Source organism: Chiloscyllium plagiosum, unplaced genomic scaffold (assembly GCF_037043375.1).
Source record: "Chiloscyllium plagiosum isolate Xiang-an unplaced genomic scaffold, Cpla_swu_hap1 HiC_scaffold_7, whole genome shotgun sequence".
NCBI lineage: Eukaryota > Metazoa > Chordata > Chondrichthyes > Orectolobiformes > Hemiscylliidae > Chiloscyllium > Chiloscyllium plagiosum.
This window is the reverse complement of record NW_028270145.1, coordinates 22,440,269-22,457,215: the sequence shown is the minus strand read 5'-3', so window position 1 is coordinate 22,457,215 and position 16,947 is coordinate 22,440,269. Positions and strand designations below refer to the sequence as shown.

Below are 16,947 nucleotides of genomic sequence, written 5' to 3'. Positions count from 1 at the left end.
ATTGACACGATGTTCTTTGCACAGTGATTTTCTTTGCACTGTTTGTTTAAGAATTTGGCCTTGCATTTCCTTTTGAAGGCATTTTATTTCCTGTTCAACAGAAGATTTCCAGAGTGAAGTAAGTGGAAGACAGCAAGCTATTATTGGAGACATTCCAGTACCTCCATGAGGTTTTTAGTGCTTTCTCGCTGCAGGCTAGATGGTCCTCCGCTGTCTCAACACAAGTCCTGATCACCTGGTCAGGAGCCACTCCACATTGTCCAGCATTTTTCCTCTAATTTAGAACCCCATTGGCTCTACTATAACTGTTGTTGCTCTTTGTTCTAGAAAGTGTAGCATTATATACAAATTGTTTGCTGCAGTAAGCATTTTTAAACTGTAACCATCTCTGTTAATCCTTGGACTAAAACAATGTAATTTGTCTAGTCAAAAACTAAATTAATAAAATGTGGTCTTAAACATCCCTGAAGAAGGGCTCATGCCCGAAACGATTCTCCTGCTCCTTGGATGCTGCCTGACCTGCTCTTTTCCAGCAACACATTTTCAGCTCTGATCTCCAGCATCTGCAGTCCTCACTTTCTCCTTTCTTAAACACTACACTAGATCTATAAATGTCCAGCGCAATACATAAAAACTGACCAGTGTTTGAGCTGCTTACTACAGCAACATGCATTAAGAAGATGCTAAATGAAACTGCCAACACTATTTAATTGCTAGTATGTTATGTACCTTTTAAGAGGGATTAGTCTGTCTTGTTACTCTTGAAATCTAGCCATATTGTAAACCTGATGAGAAGTGTCTACTCCATGGAAGTCAGTAAATAGCTTTTGGGGTTTTTTAAAATTACACAAAAAAGCGTGAGTGGGTGGAATGTGAATGCAAAACAAAAACTGTTTTTGAAGTTAAAACTGCAAGATACAATTCTCCTCTGATGCAAAAAGCTTGTTCTGTCTCTGCTGTTAAGTTCACTTTTTAGTTTTTGCTTACTCCTGGATTGCAGATAGTGAGCTAATCTGTTTTGATGAATTTGTCTTTGCCACGGGTGTGTTTATAGGATGCCACTATATTGCAACAGTTTAGTAGTCAAATATATTATTGTGTATTTTGATAGTTATGCTAATTTTTTTGTTTGTATTTTAACTCTTAAGAATAATGTGTGATTTGCTTAAGGTTTAGTAGTTTGACCAAGCAAGTGACATCTGGAATGTAGCACCTTTCGCTTGCTTTTAAATAAAGTAAAATTTAGGGTTGAGGCCATCCTTGATGAGGTTTAAAGGGTTTGGTCTAGTCCCTAACATTACGCATTAATTTAACTTCATGCGCACGTTTTGAGAGTTCTGGTGATCATGAAATTTGGAAACTTCAAGAATTTTGGAAGTTATAATTGGATCAGAATCTGAAAACTGAATAACCCAAAATATATCAATTAGCATGTATCAATAGTTCATTGACAGATTGTAACAAAATAAACAGCATGACAATTAACCAATTTTGTATGACTATTACTGTAATGCCTTTATTTCCATGTTGCAAATAAATCTTGTTGGGAAATTGAATTCTCAATATCACTCAACTGCCTTTTGAGACAGTTTTCTTTCAGAATCAGCTTTTTGGAATACTGTTTTAATCTTTACAATTGGTCATGTTTTTCATCTTGAGTTCACCATATTGCCTTTTTAACTAGAAAGTGCAGAATTATAATGGAATGTGCCCTACATTCTCGTCTTAGCTGGTTCTTTGCCACACTAACAAAAAAATTATCTGAGCGGAAAAAATGTTGCCTACAAACCATTGCAATCAAATATCATCCATATTTCTCTTTTTCCTCTTAATCACACTTCGAATGATAACCCAGGGTTTTAATTATGGCTTTTGGACTGAATTTTATTGTAGAGAATTAACATATCACAGTTAACTCAAAACTCCCATTAAAGTGTATTGGACTGAAAGTGATGTCTAGTAATCTGAAAATGTGGAGTGACTTGTTCTGATTTGGAGCGAACTAACTTTTAAAACAAATGCCAATCTCTGAAAATCTCTCTCGTTTTTAAGTTGTAAATTGAGATAAGCTTGTCTGCTTTACCATGGACATTTTAGCAACTCATTTAATGTGGCACAGTATGAATGGTAGTAATAGCTTTGTGGCACTTAAAGGGTTATGTTTAGTTCCAATCCATTGACCGCTAGCGTTAAAATACCACGTCTTAATGCTTTTGGATAACTTAAACAATGTTAAATATATTTAATAGCTTAAATTTCAAATGTACATTTGGGGGAACAAGTGCATATTTGTTTTAAAGATAATATGATTGTATGGGAAAAGGATGTTGACACTGGAGGTGATGGCAGCCTTGTCTAGCTTGACCTCCAAGACGCCGAAGACGATTGATTAGAAATGACAACTCTGGAGCCAGCTGTCACTGCCATACAGAATGCGCTCCAAAAATATGTATTTTCAGGCTAACGGTTTGCATAATTTCCTCCGGGTTTATCTTACATGTGCCACACTGAAAAATCAGTGATAAAACCTTGGCAAAGGAGTTTTCTTTATTTTTGAATAATTTCAATATGATATAAACCTTTCTCGAAGCTCAGTGCATTAGATTTGAGAATTTCTCTACTCTGCACTCTTTCAATTGCATTTTTATTATACCTAGTCTTAATTCCTTTTACAGTTAAATGAAAATTTGCTGAATTTTCAGTGTCGTAAAATATAAAATTATTATTTTCAGGACGCACTCCAAAGTAGCAATCATTAACCTAAGTGTTTCAGTGGTGATTAATAGGATCATAGGAATGGTGCCTTAGTTTTTTTTGGTGTATTTCTATATGCTTGGCATTCTTATATTTATATAATCTATTCTCTATCGTAGTGATTTGAGAGTTTAACCATTAGAATTTTGGTATTTAAGTTATGTATTGATGACATTGGCTTACTTTGCAGTTTCCATAAATTTATCAGCAAGCCTTTTAAAGCCAGTATGGAAAGGAGGACATAATATAGTATGTGCATGATTAGATAGAATTAAGTGGATGTCCGATAGAATTGCCTTTTCCTTGATAAATTTTAATTTTTGTTTACTTTTAATCTTTTTTAACTCCACTTTTTAATAAAAAAAAACTTCAGTCAACCTATTCTGCTGTTACCTGACAAATCTGTCATGTTGTACTTTTTAATCTGCTGTACTGAGGCCCTGGGTTAATTTCGAATTTCAAATGAAAAGAGAATGATGATGTGTTGCAAAAATTTACATTTCTGAGCATGACCTTGCTTAATTCTGGAGTTTAGATCTGTGCTATTGGATACTGAATTCCACCACAGGATACATTTTTTTTTTGAATAGCTGAGCACAAATATCCTTCTGGACTTTAAGAATTAATTCATTAATCAGACTTAAAATCTAAAAATAGGAGCAACAGCAGATCATGGGATCCTCAAGGCTGCTGTACCATTCAAGAAGTCCAATGATTGATTAATCCCCAGATTCCTGTACTGTCCCTATTTTTCTTAATTCCTCACGTAACCATGTCTCAGATTGAACGTTTTTGTGAGAAGCCATAGCTTGAGGGAGAGGATTCCGAAGCTATATACTGATTTGAATGTAGGAATTTCTCATCAGTCCTAAATGACCCAACTCTTCAGTCACTAACCCCAGATTTTAGATTCTCCTGCCAATCGATACATCCTTGAAGCATCGGCCCTGCTCATAATATTTTTAATGAGTTCATCCCTTATCCTCCTGTATCCAAAGAATGCAAACCCAGCCTACGCAGTTGCTTCTTGATGGACAAAAACTGTCCAGTGTGTCATTGAACCATATTCCTTAATTCCATAAGAGAAAACCCAAGCAGCTTTTACAGGTGAAATAGTGATTTACTTGTGCTTTCATTTCAGTAACTTGTATTTACTGCTCAAAAGTCAGCTTACACTAGGGGGAGAACAAAAACAGATTGGCTGATTGCTTGCTGGACATAGTTTGTTTAGCCTGTGAGCATGACTGAGCTTCCAGTGTCTTGCCATTTTAATTGTCTGTCACACAGCTGGTCAAACCATGCTGTGCCTAGCCTCTCAAGTTACACCTTGTTAAGACCATTGTTCGCTTTTTATTCCATTTACTGTGTACAGCCTGATTGTAGACCTTTCATTCTGTTTTTACTTCCCCTCTTCTCCCCCACCCCCAAAATTCATTTGTCTGTGCCTAAAACCTATTATATCTGTTTCTAGATCCACCAGAAGATTGTAGACTTGAAACTTACTCATCAGGTTTAGAATAAGAATGATCATTTCCAGCATTTGTTGTCCTTTTACAAATGTCCCATATTTCATTGTGTCTTTATTTTGCCTAAAAGTTAGATTTTAAGTTTGATTATCCCTGTATGGCAGAATAAGAGTTTAGAGAAGCATGAAAGATTAACTTGAGATTTGCTTATAACTGATTATACCCCCATGGATTTAATGGGTCAGGTTGAATCTGCTTTCTTACAGTTTGCACTCTGGATGGAGCTAGTTAGATCAAACGGCCTATTCTTACTCATCACAACACATGTTCATTCTTCAAATTGGCTACAGTTGAGTGTTTTTGTCCACATTTGTGGTGTTATATTATCACTAAATACTCCTCACCTGGGGTCCTAGCACTAATCCCAGGGGACAGTGTTTTCTTGTGAGAGCTGCATTAAAGAATAATTTCTTTATTGCACATTTCTATCTTTTACCTTTGAATCAGTATTGTGCCTCTACACAAAATTTGTCTTAAATTCCATGAAGTTGTAGTAGAAACTTGGCATTGAAAACTTAAAAGCTTCCTAAGTGTCATGAAGTAAAGATGAATTATCCAAAAATGTTAGAAACAAACTGCTTTTACATGTATGGCCTTTTTGCTTTTTAAAGCAGTTACTTCCTCTTCTATTTCTATGAATTTTAATTTTATCACTATTGATTAGTTTTTACTCATTTGAGTAATGCTTACTAGCTTCTAACCAGACACCGCCTGAATCCAAACAATATTGCAAGATTATACTAAAGCAAACCAAATTTCTGCTTGTATTTAGTTTCCAACCCAAAAACTTTAAAATATTAGGCCTTTTATTTGTTTTAATCCTATTTTGCTTCTGCACCTCTTTCCCGGTATCCCAATCTCTCTCCTGTATCTTGTACTTTTATAGCGAAAGTGGTTCGTGGAGGGAGAGCTGAAGCTGGTTGGGCCTAGGGCATTAAAGCCTATATAGCGCAGTGGTAATATCCCTATGACCGGGTCAGAAGGTCTGGCTCAAATCCCGCCAGCATGAGAAATGTCTAGTAATAACTCTGAACAGGTCAATTTAAAGAAATTAATCCCAAGGAACACTGTCATGGAGTGCAGTGATAGTATCCCAACTTTTCAGCCCAGAAGTTCCATCTACACCAGAGGCATGTAATAGCTATTTGAAAAGGTTGATGAGAAAATATCTACCCTGACAAACTCCTGCATAGCGGTCCTGGAAATATCCTTGGGGCATCAGGGGTAGAACAGTGGTTAGCACCCCTCCTTCACAGGGACCTGGGTTCATTTTCACCCTTGGATGCCTGTGGAGTTTGCACATTCTCCTCATGTCTGCATGGATTTCTTTCAGGTGTTCTGGTTTCTTCCCACAGTCCAAAGCTATGCAGGTTAGGTGGAATGGCTGTGCTAAATTGCCCGTAATGTTCAGGATTGTGCAGGTGGATTGGCCATGGTACATGCAGGGTTTCAGGGATAGAATGAGGGTTGGAAGTGTGGTGGGATGCTCTTCAGAGGGTCAGTGCAGACTCTAGAACTAAATGGCCTCTATCTGTACTGTAGAGATCCTATGAAATGACTGACCTTCAACCTCAACTGTCATCTTTTTATGTCAGGTATGATACCAATCTGCAGAGTGTTTCCTCACTAATTCTCATTTGAGTCTTCAGTTTTACTAAGGCTCTGTGATGCCACACTCTCTCAAATGCAGATTTGATGTCAAAGGTAGTTTCTCTCTCATCTCAGCTCTGGAATTTAGTTCTATCCATATTTGAACCAAGGCTGTAATGAGGCCAGAAACTGAGTGATCCTGGCAGATTCCAAACTGGTTACTTTTAAACAAGTGATAGCTTTGTTGATCCATCCATTACAGCAACTTGGCAAGGTTTTTGGACAGTTGTGATTGCTATACTATACAGTACAACCTCTATTATCCGCGCAAGATCTCAAGGCCCCGATGCTTGGGTAAACTGTTATCCGGACGTACGGTTGTCCGAACAAAATACACTCCACCCATATCAATAGGATAATCGGGGTTGCCCTGTAGTCGGTGTCAATGAAGTGGAAATCTCCGTATTTGTTATATAAACAGACATATCAGCGCTGTACTTGCATCCTGTCAAATATTCAGTATTTACTGTAGTTATGTCTCAATAAATCATTAAAATTCTTAAGTCCAGGCATCAAGATCTTGTTGCTTACCCTTTAGCTCATCCTGTTTGAATTTGTAAAGTGAGATTATATGTCGCTCCTAATGCTTTTGAATTTATCAAGTGCTCACTTGGTATAGTTCTTTCAGGCTTTCTTTTTGATTCCTTCCTTCCCTGCTACCTTTTACTCACTCGCTCGTGCTCCCCACCCCTTCCCAAGTTGAAGTTGGAGCCTTTGAGCACAGTCAAGGTGTCCAGGTTTGAGGTGCAATTGTGGTTGGTTAATAGGCTAGAAAATTCAGTAACTCATACCTGGATCTCAGTTTTTCATAGCTGAAAATGTGTTGCTGGAAAAGCGCAGCAGGTCAGGCAGCATCCAAGGAACAGGAGAATCTTCAGGAAGGGCTTATGCCCTGTATACTCCTGTTAAATGGAGGTGATCATGATTTACTTCATCTAGTTGCATGAATAAAAATGTGAAATGTTTTGGTTTTTAAAAAATATAGCAGTGGTTAGGATCAGTAGAGCATGAACCGTATTTAATTCAATAACATAGCTCATGGAACCATGAAGATTTGTTTTAACACAGCGCTGCTTGCTTTCTTCAAATTAGAAGCATGCAATTGGACCTTGATATTCTAGTTTTGGGCTTCAGAAAATGTAGTCCTAATGTGAGCTTGATCACCCGTTATTGGATTTCCTTTCTCAGTAATGTCAGTTTTTGATAGAATTATTGCAACCTCAATGTAACAATCAAAAAATACATCAAAATTGGGGAGGATAGATTGTGACAACACTTAAAATATCATATTTGAATTTTCTGTAGTAATAACAAGCTGTCAAGTGCTCACCATTTTTACAGGGTACAAGAAATTTCTTGTATCTGTACATATGCATGCATAAATGCAAAAATGTGGAAGCTTCTCAGAGTTACGCTCTTTCTCGGTATGTTGGCAGTCTTTGCCCGTGGATGTACCAGATATCAAGATTAAGGCATAAATTTCAACCAGTTACCCATTGTCCTCATAAATATAGAGAACACTGGAGAAACTCTGGTTTAACAGCATGTTTGGAGAGAGAAAGCATTAACATTTTGACTCTGGGATGCCACATCTTTCAATGCAAGTTTTGATATCATGTTCTAATATTTAAGTTACAGGCAATTTTTCCTTGAAATCCAGGACTAATCCCATTTTCAGAAAACATCCTCATAAGTTGCTACTAAGTGTACTCCACAATCACTTGATGATGAAGGAGCAGCACTCCGAAAGCTAGTGCTTCCAATTAAAACTGTTGGACTATAACCCGGTGTTATGTGATTTTTAACTTAAGTTGCTGTTTTAGTAGTCCTTATTTAGTCATGAGGAATTGAGGGCAAATTTAGTCTTAGTTTGTTAACACTTGGAGCGGTACGTTGGAAATACCACATTCAATACACTTTTCTGCTTTTTATTGAACAAATGATGCTACAACTGAACAGTGAGTCTATACTATTTAGGAAGATCGTGACTGATCTGTTAAGACTCTCCATTGCTTTATATCTTGCCTTAACCAAAGATTTGCTGATTGCAGGCTTTGAAGTATTAAGTGAGCCAGACAAAATCTGTCAGAGGATCCCACGCATTTCTGCATATATTTATTTCCTGTATAGCAGGATTCTTATTTTTAAGTTAATTCCCTTTATGCTGGATGCTCCCACATGTAGAAAAAGTCTTTCTCTTACCCTGTCAATTCCTTTCAAATTGCTAAACATTTCAATCAAAATCACTTTCGTGATTTAATTCATGCAAATACTTCCTCCTCAAATCTAGCTCTTGGGGACGGTGGTAACATTCTCCTGCATTCCTATCTGGGCTATTACTGTATGTCAGAGGACACAACTCAAATTTTTGGCACCAATTATCATTTTTATACCTACACTCAGCATATAAATCAATTCCTTTTTTGTGTTAAGTGTTCTATAGAGGCTGGATGCACTGGGACTTTTTTCCTTGGAGCGTCGGAAGTTGAGGGTAACCTTAGCTTTATAAAGTCGAGGGGCTTAGTTAAGATAAATAGCAAAAGCCTCCCTCAGGATAAAAGATCAAAACTAGAGGGCATAAGTTTAAGGTGAGAGGAAAGATTTAAAAGAGACTTGAAGAGGAACTTTTTCACACAGTAGTGTGTGTATGGAATGAACTGCCAGAGGAAGCGATAGATGCAGGCACAGTTACAGTGCCCTCTGGTCTAGTCTCTTTTCTCTATAGAAACATTTTCCCAACATCCACTCAGTATTCTAAGTTTCAATTAGACCGCTCCCGCATCCTTCTAAACTCCACAGAGTGTAGACCCAGAGTTCTGAAGTGTTCCTTGTATTTAAGCTTTTCATTCCTGGGACCATTCTTGTTAGCCGCCGCTGAACACCCTCCAGGGCCAGTACATCCTTCCTGAAATATGGGGCTCAAAAGTTTGCACAATACTCCAAATGTCTGACCAGAACCTTTTAGAGCCTCAAATACAACCCTGCTTTTATATTCAAGTCCTTCCAAATTAATGCCATAATTGCATTTGCCTTCCTGACCACTGACACAACCTGTAAGTTTACTTAGAGAAAATCCTGGACTAGAACTCCCAAGTCACTCTGCACTTCAAACTTCTGAGTTTTCTCCCCATTTAGAAAAAAAGGCCATGCCTCTGTTCTTACCAAATTCCCACTTTGTACTTTCCCACTTTGTATTCCATCTGCCACTTTTGTTTGCTCTCCTAACTGTCCAAACTCTTCTAAAGCCCTCCCTGCTGCTGCAATGCTTACCTGTCTCTACCAATCTTTGTATCATCTGCAAACTTAGCCAGAATGCCCTCAGTTCCTTCATCTAAATTGTTAATGTATAAAGTAAAAAGTTGTGTTCCCAACACTGAGCCTTGCGGAACACTATCACCAGCTGCCATCCTGAGAAGGGCCCTCTTATCCCTACTCTGCTTTCTGTCAGCCAATCTATCCATGCTAGTACCTTGCTTCTGACACCATGGGCCCTTCTCTTACTCTCAGACTTCTGTGAGTCACCTTGTCAAAGGCCTTTTTGAAGTCCAGGCTATCTTTGATCTAACCTGCAATTACTTCTGCAAAGAATTCTAACAGATTTGTCAAGACATGACCTCCCCTTGATGAAGAGAAAGTGAGGTCTGCAGATGCTGGAGATCAGAGCTGGAAATGTGTTGCTGGAAAAGCGCAGCAGGTCAGGCAGCATCTAGGGAACAGGAGAATCGACGTTTCGGGCATAAGCCCTTCTTCAGAGGGCTTATGCCCGAAACGTCGATTCTCCTGTTCCCTGGAGGATGCTGCCTGACCTGCTGCGCTTTTCCAGCAACACATTTCCAGCTCCCCTTGATGAAACCATGATGATTTTGCCCTATTTTACCATATACTTCCAAGTATTCAGAAATGTTATCCTCCACATGGATTCCACAAACTCGCCCATGACCAAGGTTAGGTCAATTGGTCTATAATTGTCCATCTTTTGCCTTACCCTCTTTTTTAAGCAGAGGTGTCAATTTAGCAATTTCCAGTCCTCTGGGACCCTTGCTGATTCTAGTGATTCAGGAAAGTGCAGGCGTTAGTGATCTGTCTCTTCAGCTATTTCCCTTAGAACTCTGGGGTGTAGTCCATCTGGTCTAGGTGACGTATCCACCTTTGTCATTCAGTTAACCCTTATTTGAAGAGGATAGAGTTAAAGGAGTAGGGAGTCTTGCTGTGACAGTACAAGGTGCTGATGAGATCACATCTGGAATACTGTGAGCAGCTTTGGTCCCCTTATGTGAAGATATTATTTCATTGGCAGTGATTCAGAGGTTTGTTAGGATCATCCCTGGTATGGAGGGATTGTCATATGAACAAGGGTGAAACAGGATGGGACTCTACTCACTGGGGTTAAGAAGAATGAGAGGTGATCTCCTCTTGAAATATGGGAGTTTGATAGGGTTAACGTTGAGAGGATGTTTTGTTTTACAGGAGAGTTGCGGACCAACGGGTTTGTCTCAGGATAAAGGGGTGCCACTTTAAGACTGGAGGAATTTCTTGAGGATTGAGAGTCTTAGGAACGCTTTACCACAAAGGTGATGGGGCAGGGACCTGGTGTACAATTAAGGCTAAGATAAATTCTCGATCAGTAGGGGAATCGAAGCTTCTGGGGAAAGGGCAGGATAGTGGATTTGAGGAATGTCATCAGATCAGCCATGATACTATTAATGGCAGAGCAGGCTTAAGGGATCAAACTGCCTACTTCACCTATTTCTTATGGTATGAGAATGAAAGAAGAAATCTGCCCTGAAGACGTTCAATACCAGTGCGCTTCAAGAATGGGACCACCACCTGTGAAAATTACCAGTTTCCAACAATTCTATTTTTCATTCTTATTTTGTGGTAATGTGGCCTCAGTTTTCTTAGAAATATGATCTTTCAACTTCTGTTGAAATTCATTTGCTAATTGTAAACTTCGGAGGCAAAATGGAAATATGTTCAGAGAACATAAAGAATGGGGTAATTGTCTTTTGTGTGTTGTAATTCTATGACTCTTCATTTAATTTGTTGCCGATTCCAGAGTTTGACTATCCCTCTTAAAATTAAAATACTTTGCAAACTTGGAAATTTTGATTTGAAATCTAAATCATTAATGTAAATTACAAATTGCAATGGGTCTAATGTTGATTCTTGTGGGACTTCACTTTCAACTTTCCATTAATCTGAATGGTGACCCATTTTTCTCTCCGCTACTTTGTCTTGCAACAAGTTACTATCCATACTGTTAGATGTGTCCCGAAACCATATGTTGTGATCTTATTTGTTAATCTTCTATGTGGTACCTTATCAAAGGCTTTTCAAAAATATTGCATCTACTGCATTACCCCACCTACCTCATCTCCTGAAAGAATTCAATAAGGTTAATTAAAAGTGCCTTTGAAATGCATGCTAACTATTAATTTTTTGTTTTTCTATTTGCTCCTTTTTTTAGATTTCAATTTTTTCCCCCAGTACAGACTTTAAGCAGGCTGGTTTATCCCCTGAATGTGCTTTATTACACTTCAACATTAAAAATAGCAGTAGTGATGTCTTCGTCTTCTATCATTGTATTCTTTCTTAATCATTAAGTGTAATGCCAATAATGTTTTATCTTTTGGCTAGATTCTAAAACTTACAGGTGCACACTATCTGGACGAGGAATTTATCTCTGATTTGGTTAGTTTATTTAATCTTTCTCTCTTATTTCAAATGCAGCTATATCATTTCAAATCTCATCTTCAGATGTCAAGTCCACCTGACTCGATTCCCTGGTAAATACTGAAGCAAAATATGTTTCTGCCATTCCGTTGTTGCCCATGATTTTATTCTAACCATTCCTTGGTAACCCTATTCCTATCTCAACTTTCCTTTCTTAAATTTGTACCTGCAGAATATCTTTGTTTATGCTCTGATAACTATGAACAGTTTCTCTTTACCTCTTCTAATTTTTTGCCTTTCGTTTTCCTCTAGTCAATTCACATTCTCCCTGGTTGTGTTCTGTGCATGCTGCTGTGCTGTCCATGTACTTTGTGTAATGCCTCTTTCAATTACTGTCATGTGTTCACTTCTATCTTTATTTATTTCTGTTGTCTCATTAATGTTTGGTTTGTTCCTGTTTGGTGCAATGTATTTGGTGTTAACTGTTGCCATTTTGCAACTTCTCGTCAAGGTTCTCTGTTTTATCTTTGTAAGTTTTATTGGAGTCATTGTATCAACTTTTCTCCAATTCCCTTGGTTTTTGCTATGTTTTTGCCTTAGCTATTATCTAAAGCACTATTATGTATAACTATTGCTTTTACCTAGATTTCCCTCTACTTCTGCTTCCCCTTTCTTTTCTGATTAGTTTCCCCCCCTGCTAGATACAACAGCCAGTGCTTGCTTAGGTTTCTATATACAGAAACCTGATCCAGGGAAAATCCAATCCACATTTGTACTGACACCTTTCTATTATCTACATCTTTATCTACCCTTATTTGCCTCTTTTATGCCTAGTTAATTTTGGGGTACTTGAAATTTCCTATGATTTTTCTGGTTTTAACTTATTTATTTTCTAATTTGCATTTTGCTTCAATCAACTTTCACCATCAGATGGTCTGTAATACTACCCTTTATTAATGTAATTGTTATCTTCTACCTCCACTTGGAGACAAAGTGGTTACTTGGATAATATGGCTTAAGATTGAAAGTACAGAAGGAGTAAATTGATTTTTCTTATCCTTGTCAAGATGGTTGCATTTCTAGCATCTCTCTTAGGGCATCTTTTTATAGACTTCAAGGATTGATTGGACATGCACCATGCAACATTGTTTTCTTAGTGGTATGCACAATATATTAAGGAAGAAATCAATTAGTTTTAGGAGGACAGTCAGACTAGAGTGGTGAGCAGGTTTCTGTTTAGTGGAGACTCCTGGGGTAAACATTCAAAGAAATGAAAGACAGGAATGTTTTCCCCACTTTTCCTGCATGACAAATGTGATTCCGAGCTGTGCTGAGATTTTCATTGACAGGTCTGCAGGTGAAAAAAGCTGTAAGGACATTTTGGGTTCTGGGTTCTATTTTTCAAGGAGAAGCTGAAGACAAAAACAAGGAGGTGATGACAAATCATGCAATTGCTGTGCAGAAGGGATTTTGGAATGGTAGAAAATTCATTAGGATAATGCAAAGAGTGAGGGGACAAATTTGTGATATACTTGAATATCTGTAGCTCTTCGCCAGACCAAAGATGATTAAGGAGTAATCTAACTGTGCTCAAAACGGAGGATTTTGAAGGGTAACTAGTGAACTTTTTTTTAATGATTAAATTGGTAAAAAGAGGCATAAGTTTAAGATGTGCTAGAAATGTTGAGGAATTTGATAAATGATTCTTGAAATTTGTGTGGAATGTGTTACCGAAGGGACCTAAAATCTGTTTGAATCAACCTTTGTGCCGAATCTACTTGAAGCAACAAATTAAAAACTGAAGGGAACATACAGGAATAAGAGACTACCATGCGTAGCTCTAATATGGAATGAGCAGTGTTCTGTCCAAATATGATCGCCTGAGATGGCAGCCTCTTAGTTATAGGGATGTACAGCACGGAAACAGACCTTTTAGTCCAACTCGTCCATGCTGACCAGATATCCCAACCCAATCCAGTACCACCAGCCACCAAATCCCTCCCAACCCTTCCTATTTGTTATACCCATCCTATTTGTATACCCTTGTTTTAATGAAGTTTGTCACAGATGTAAAATGTGTGCACTAACAGGAGATGAGTTTTAATGCCAGATGTGCTGCACAATAATTAGTGTTAAGGAAGGGTTAGATTTTGTACCATCCTCCTCCACTGCCTCAGGCAGTACATTTCATACGTTGCCCCTTGGGTCTCTTTTATATCTTTCCCGTCTCACCCTAAACCTATGCCCTCTAGTCCTGGCTTCTCTCTTCTCTCCCCCCCCCCCCCCCCCCCCAACCCCCCCAACGCCAGTGAAAAGACCTTGTCTATTTATCCTATCCATGCCCCTCATGATTTTATAACTCTATTGCACACAATATTACAAAAGTGGCCCAACCAATGTCCTCTATGCTTCTATAATTTCATGTACCAAGTAGCACTTCTCAGAAGGTTTCACTTGTTATGCCAATGTCAAACCTTTAAGAATCCCATGTAAATTTTGTAGTTAATCTAACTTTGCACTGATATTTGGGGACATGGCTTCAAGTGTTTAGCAGTGTAATGTTTTTGAATTGGACATTTTGGTCATAACCACTGTCTGATCTGAGAGTTTAATGTGTTCAGTTGTGGGAGATGTTTGGGTGCCAGACAGTTAACTGGAGAAATCTTTAGCAGGAAGGAGCAAATCTGAACATTGATGTGCAGTTTTAGGATCCTTGTTGGCTGCACATGCTAGTGAGCTTCAATTGAGGCTGTAATCCTAATAACTAGATAGTCATAGTTGAATGTGGGCATTTGCTATAGAGGCTATTATAGTAAATAGTCAATAAGATAAGTGGAAATGGAAGGTATAAGAAAAGAAATGTAAATGCTCACTTTTCCATTATTTAGTATTTGCTTTTTGTATCAATTGATGCACAAGATTATTGATAATGTAATGAAGCAGATGTAGTTTGAAATAGAACATATTGTAAATGCCCCCAGAAAGTGTATGTGTTGGAATACCAAGGGCAAGAGAGCTAAATCCCTTTTGAGAATAGATTAAATTAATCATGCATTAGGATAATGTAATCCTGTAATGATTGCATTCTATTCTGGATATTGAGTATATCTGTAACTCTAGTTTTAAATCCATTCCCACTTCACTTTTTGTGCAGGTCCTTGGGCCTGGGAACATGCGGGGGAGTTATCAGTTTCATTTTAAAAAATGTTCAAGCACCCGAACGTTGTGAAAGATGGCAGTTTGAAACAGGAAAACTAACAAATATAAGCTGAACTTTTTCGGTCTACATATAAATAATTTTTGAAATTTTTAAAAATTCTGGCATGTTTACAGCAGACAAGACTATTCAATCAGTGCTGGATTTCATTGTAATAGTGATCGTATTACATTTGAAATTTGGACCAGATCTTTGATCACAAATGAGACTACTTTGGAACCCATTGAATGATAGAACTTGAACAGCCTGTTCTATTTATATCTCTCTTCTTTTGCCCTTGTATCCCCACCTATAAATATCATATGTCGATGTAGATCATTGTTACACGCTTGAAGGAAAATATTAAGACAAAATCCTTTGTTTTAGTACCTAAAAGTACTGACTTCTAAAGAATCGGTGCTCTTTAGCAGTGTATTTACTTTCATAATTGAAATAGTTCATTATGTACACTCCATATGGAAAAGAATGGGCAGGAAAGCATTGATTCTGTACAGCTTGCCATTGCAAAGCTAAGGAACAGTATGTGGCACTCTGCAATCCTCTTGTAGAGCAGGGCATGTGCCACAACCTCAAAAGTAAGTTAGCAATAAGGAAGTATTTTAAATTCTCATGAGCTGAAAGTAGGAAGAAATGATCTTTGATAAAACACATCTATGGATTAACAAAGACTCCTGATCTGTACCTTGGGATGACATGCATTACTGGAAAAAGCAGACTTGATTTTTGAAGGGAAGTTAATTAAATGGCAGTTTTTCTCCCTACTTAAATGGTAATACTCTTTTTGTATACAAAGTAGTGAGTAGTTTGACTAGAGATACATTCATATTTCGTCAACGTAACCACCTGATCAATGTTTTTGGCCATAATTTATAATTAAAAATAAATTATATTTTGTCAGAAATCATGAAAATCATATGACACAATGTTTAAAAGTTAGCATGCATGTCCACTTAGAATTTCTCTTTCCCTTGTTTTAATGAAGTTTGTCACAGATGTAAAATGTGTGCACTAACAGGAGATGAGTTTTAATGCCAGATGTGCTGCACAATAATTAGTGTTAAGGAAGGGTTAGATTTTGTGAAGGTGTCACTCTGATTTCAAAAGAAATGATTTCCTTCTGTGTTAATTAACTGTACAATTAGCTAAGCCTGTCTCTCACATCTAGTCAAGTGTCATCTGTAGAATTTGAGGCATCATTCTGCAACATACTTTAATGTTCAGTTCATTTAATGAACTATATATAAGCATTCTGAACACCACTTCAGTTTACACTTTTTGACTCATCCTGGACATGCAAAGATATTAGTTTACTGGGACATTTTTGCCTGATCAGAAGTGATGGATATGTGTGGTGGCATTATTTTGGTGAAATTGTCTTTCTGAATGTGAATATTACAAGATAATAAATCTGAAAACCTGTGCAACAAACACTTCGAATGAATTAGTAGATTTAGCTCAAACTTGGTATAAGTTGACAAAGCTGTGGTGCTGCTTGAAAAAAAACAGCATGTTTTCACCATTGAAAAATTGATCAACGCCAATTCTTGGGTGTGTTAAGTAACTGTTAGACTCCCTTGTCGTTCTACATTTCGCTCTATGACTCAAGTTTCGTTAGCATGAATTCACTGTAATACAATTGACAAATTGGGGACACTTTCTCAAGTGTGAACTTTTAAAACGTGTGTTGGCTGTAATGCGATTACAACGCCAACACTTGCAGCGCTGTTTCTAAAATGCAATTTTTCTATATCACAAGCTTGCACAAGAATGCAACCGTTGCGTCATTGAAGAGTTACCTGTATTGCAAGCATTGAATTATAAACCTTAGAAAAGCTACAATAATCTCCAGACGTTAAAGAGCCACGAAACACAAGCACAGCCTTTACAGGCACACTTCATTGCTATTGCACACATCTGTCTAGTCTCCATTGCCATTCAGTCCCCTCACTCATTCATTACCCTTGTCCCATTCCATTTCCACTTATTAATGCCCTGCCTCCCATCTCCACTCACTCTCATCCTACACTCATCATCTCTTTCCCTGCTGAGCTTCCATTCACTTAATCTTCCCTCCAGTTAAGGCACACTCATCCACTGCTATTCCACCCTTCCCCTGACCAGGCTATC

At 37.8% G+C, this 16,947-nt stretch overlaps 1 protein-coding gene across 26 annotated transcripts in view; it reads left to right on the top strand.

The window, feature by feature from the left end:
* The window catches only part of LOC122551386 (poly(rC)-binding protein 3), a 149,914-nt gene that overhangs the window by 98,327 nt on the left and 34,640 nt on the right, over positions 1-16,947 (top strand). For 4 of the 26 annotated variants that reach the window (XM_087988836.1, XM_087988834.1, XM_043693191.2 and 1 more), the window contains one exon: positions 11,661-11,716. The exons of the other annotated variants lie outside the window; for them this stretch is intronic. The gene's annotated coding sequence lies outside the window, so the exon portion shown is untranslated. The remainder of the gene's footprint in view (positions 1-11,660; positions 11,717-16,947) is intronic. 26 annotated transcript variants of the gene reach the window in all.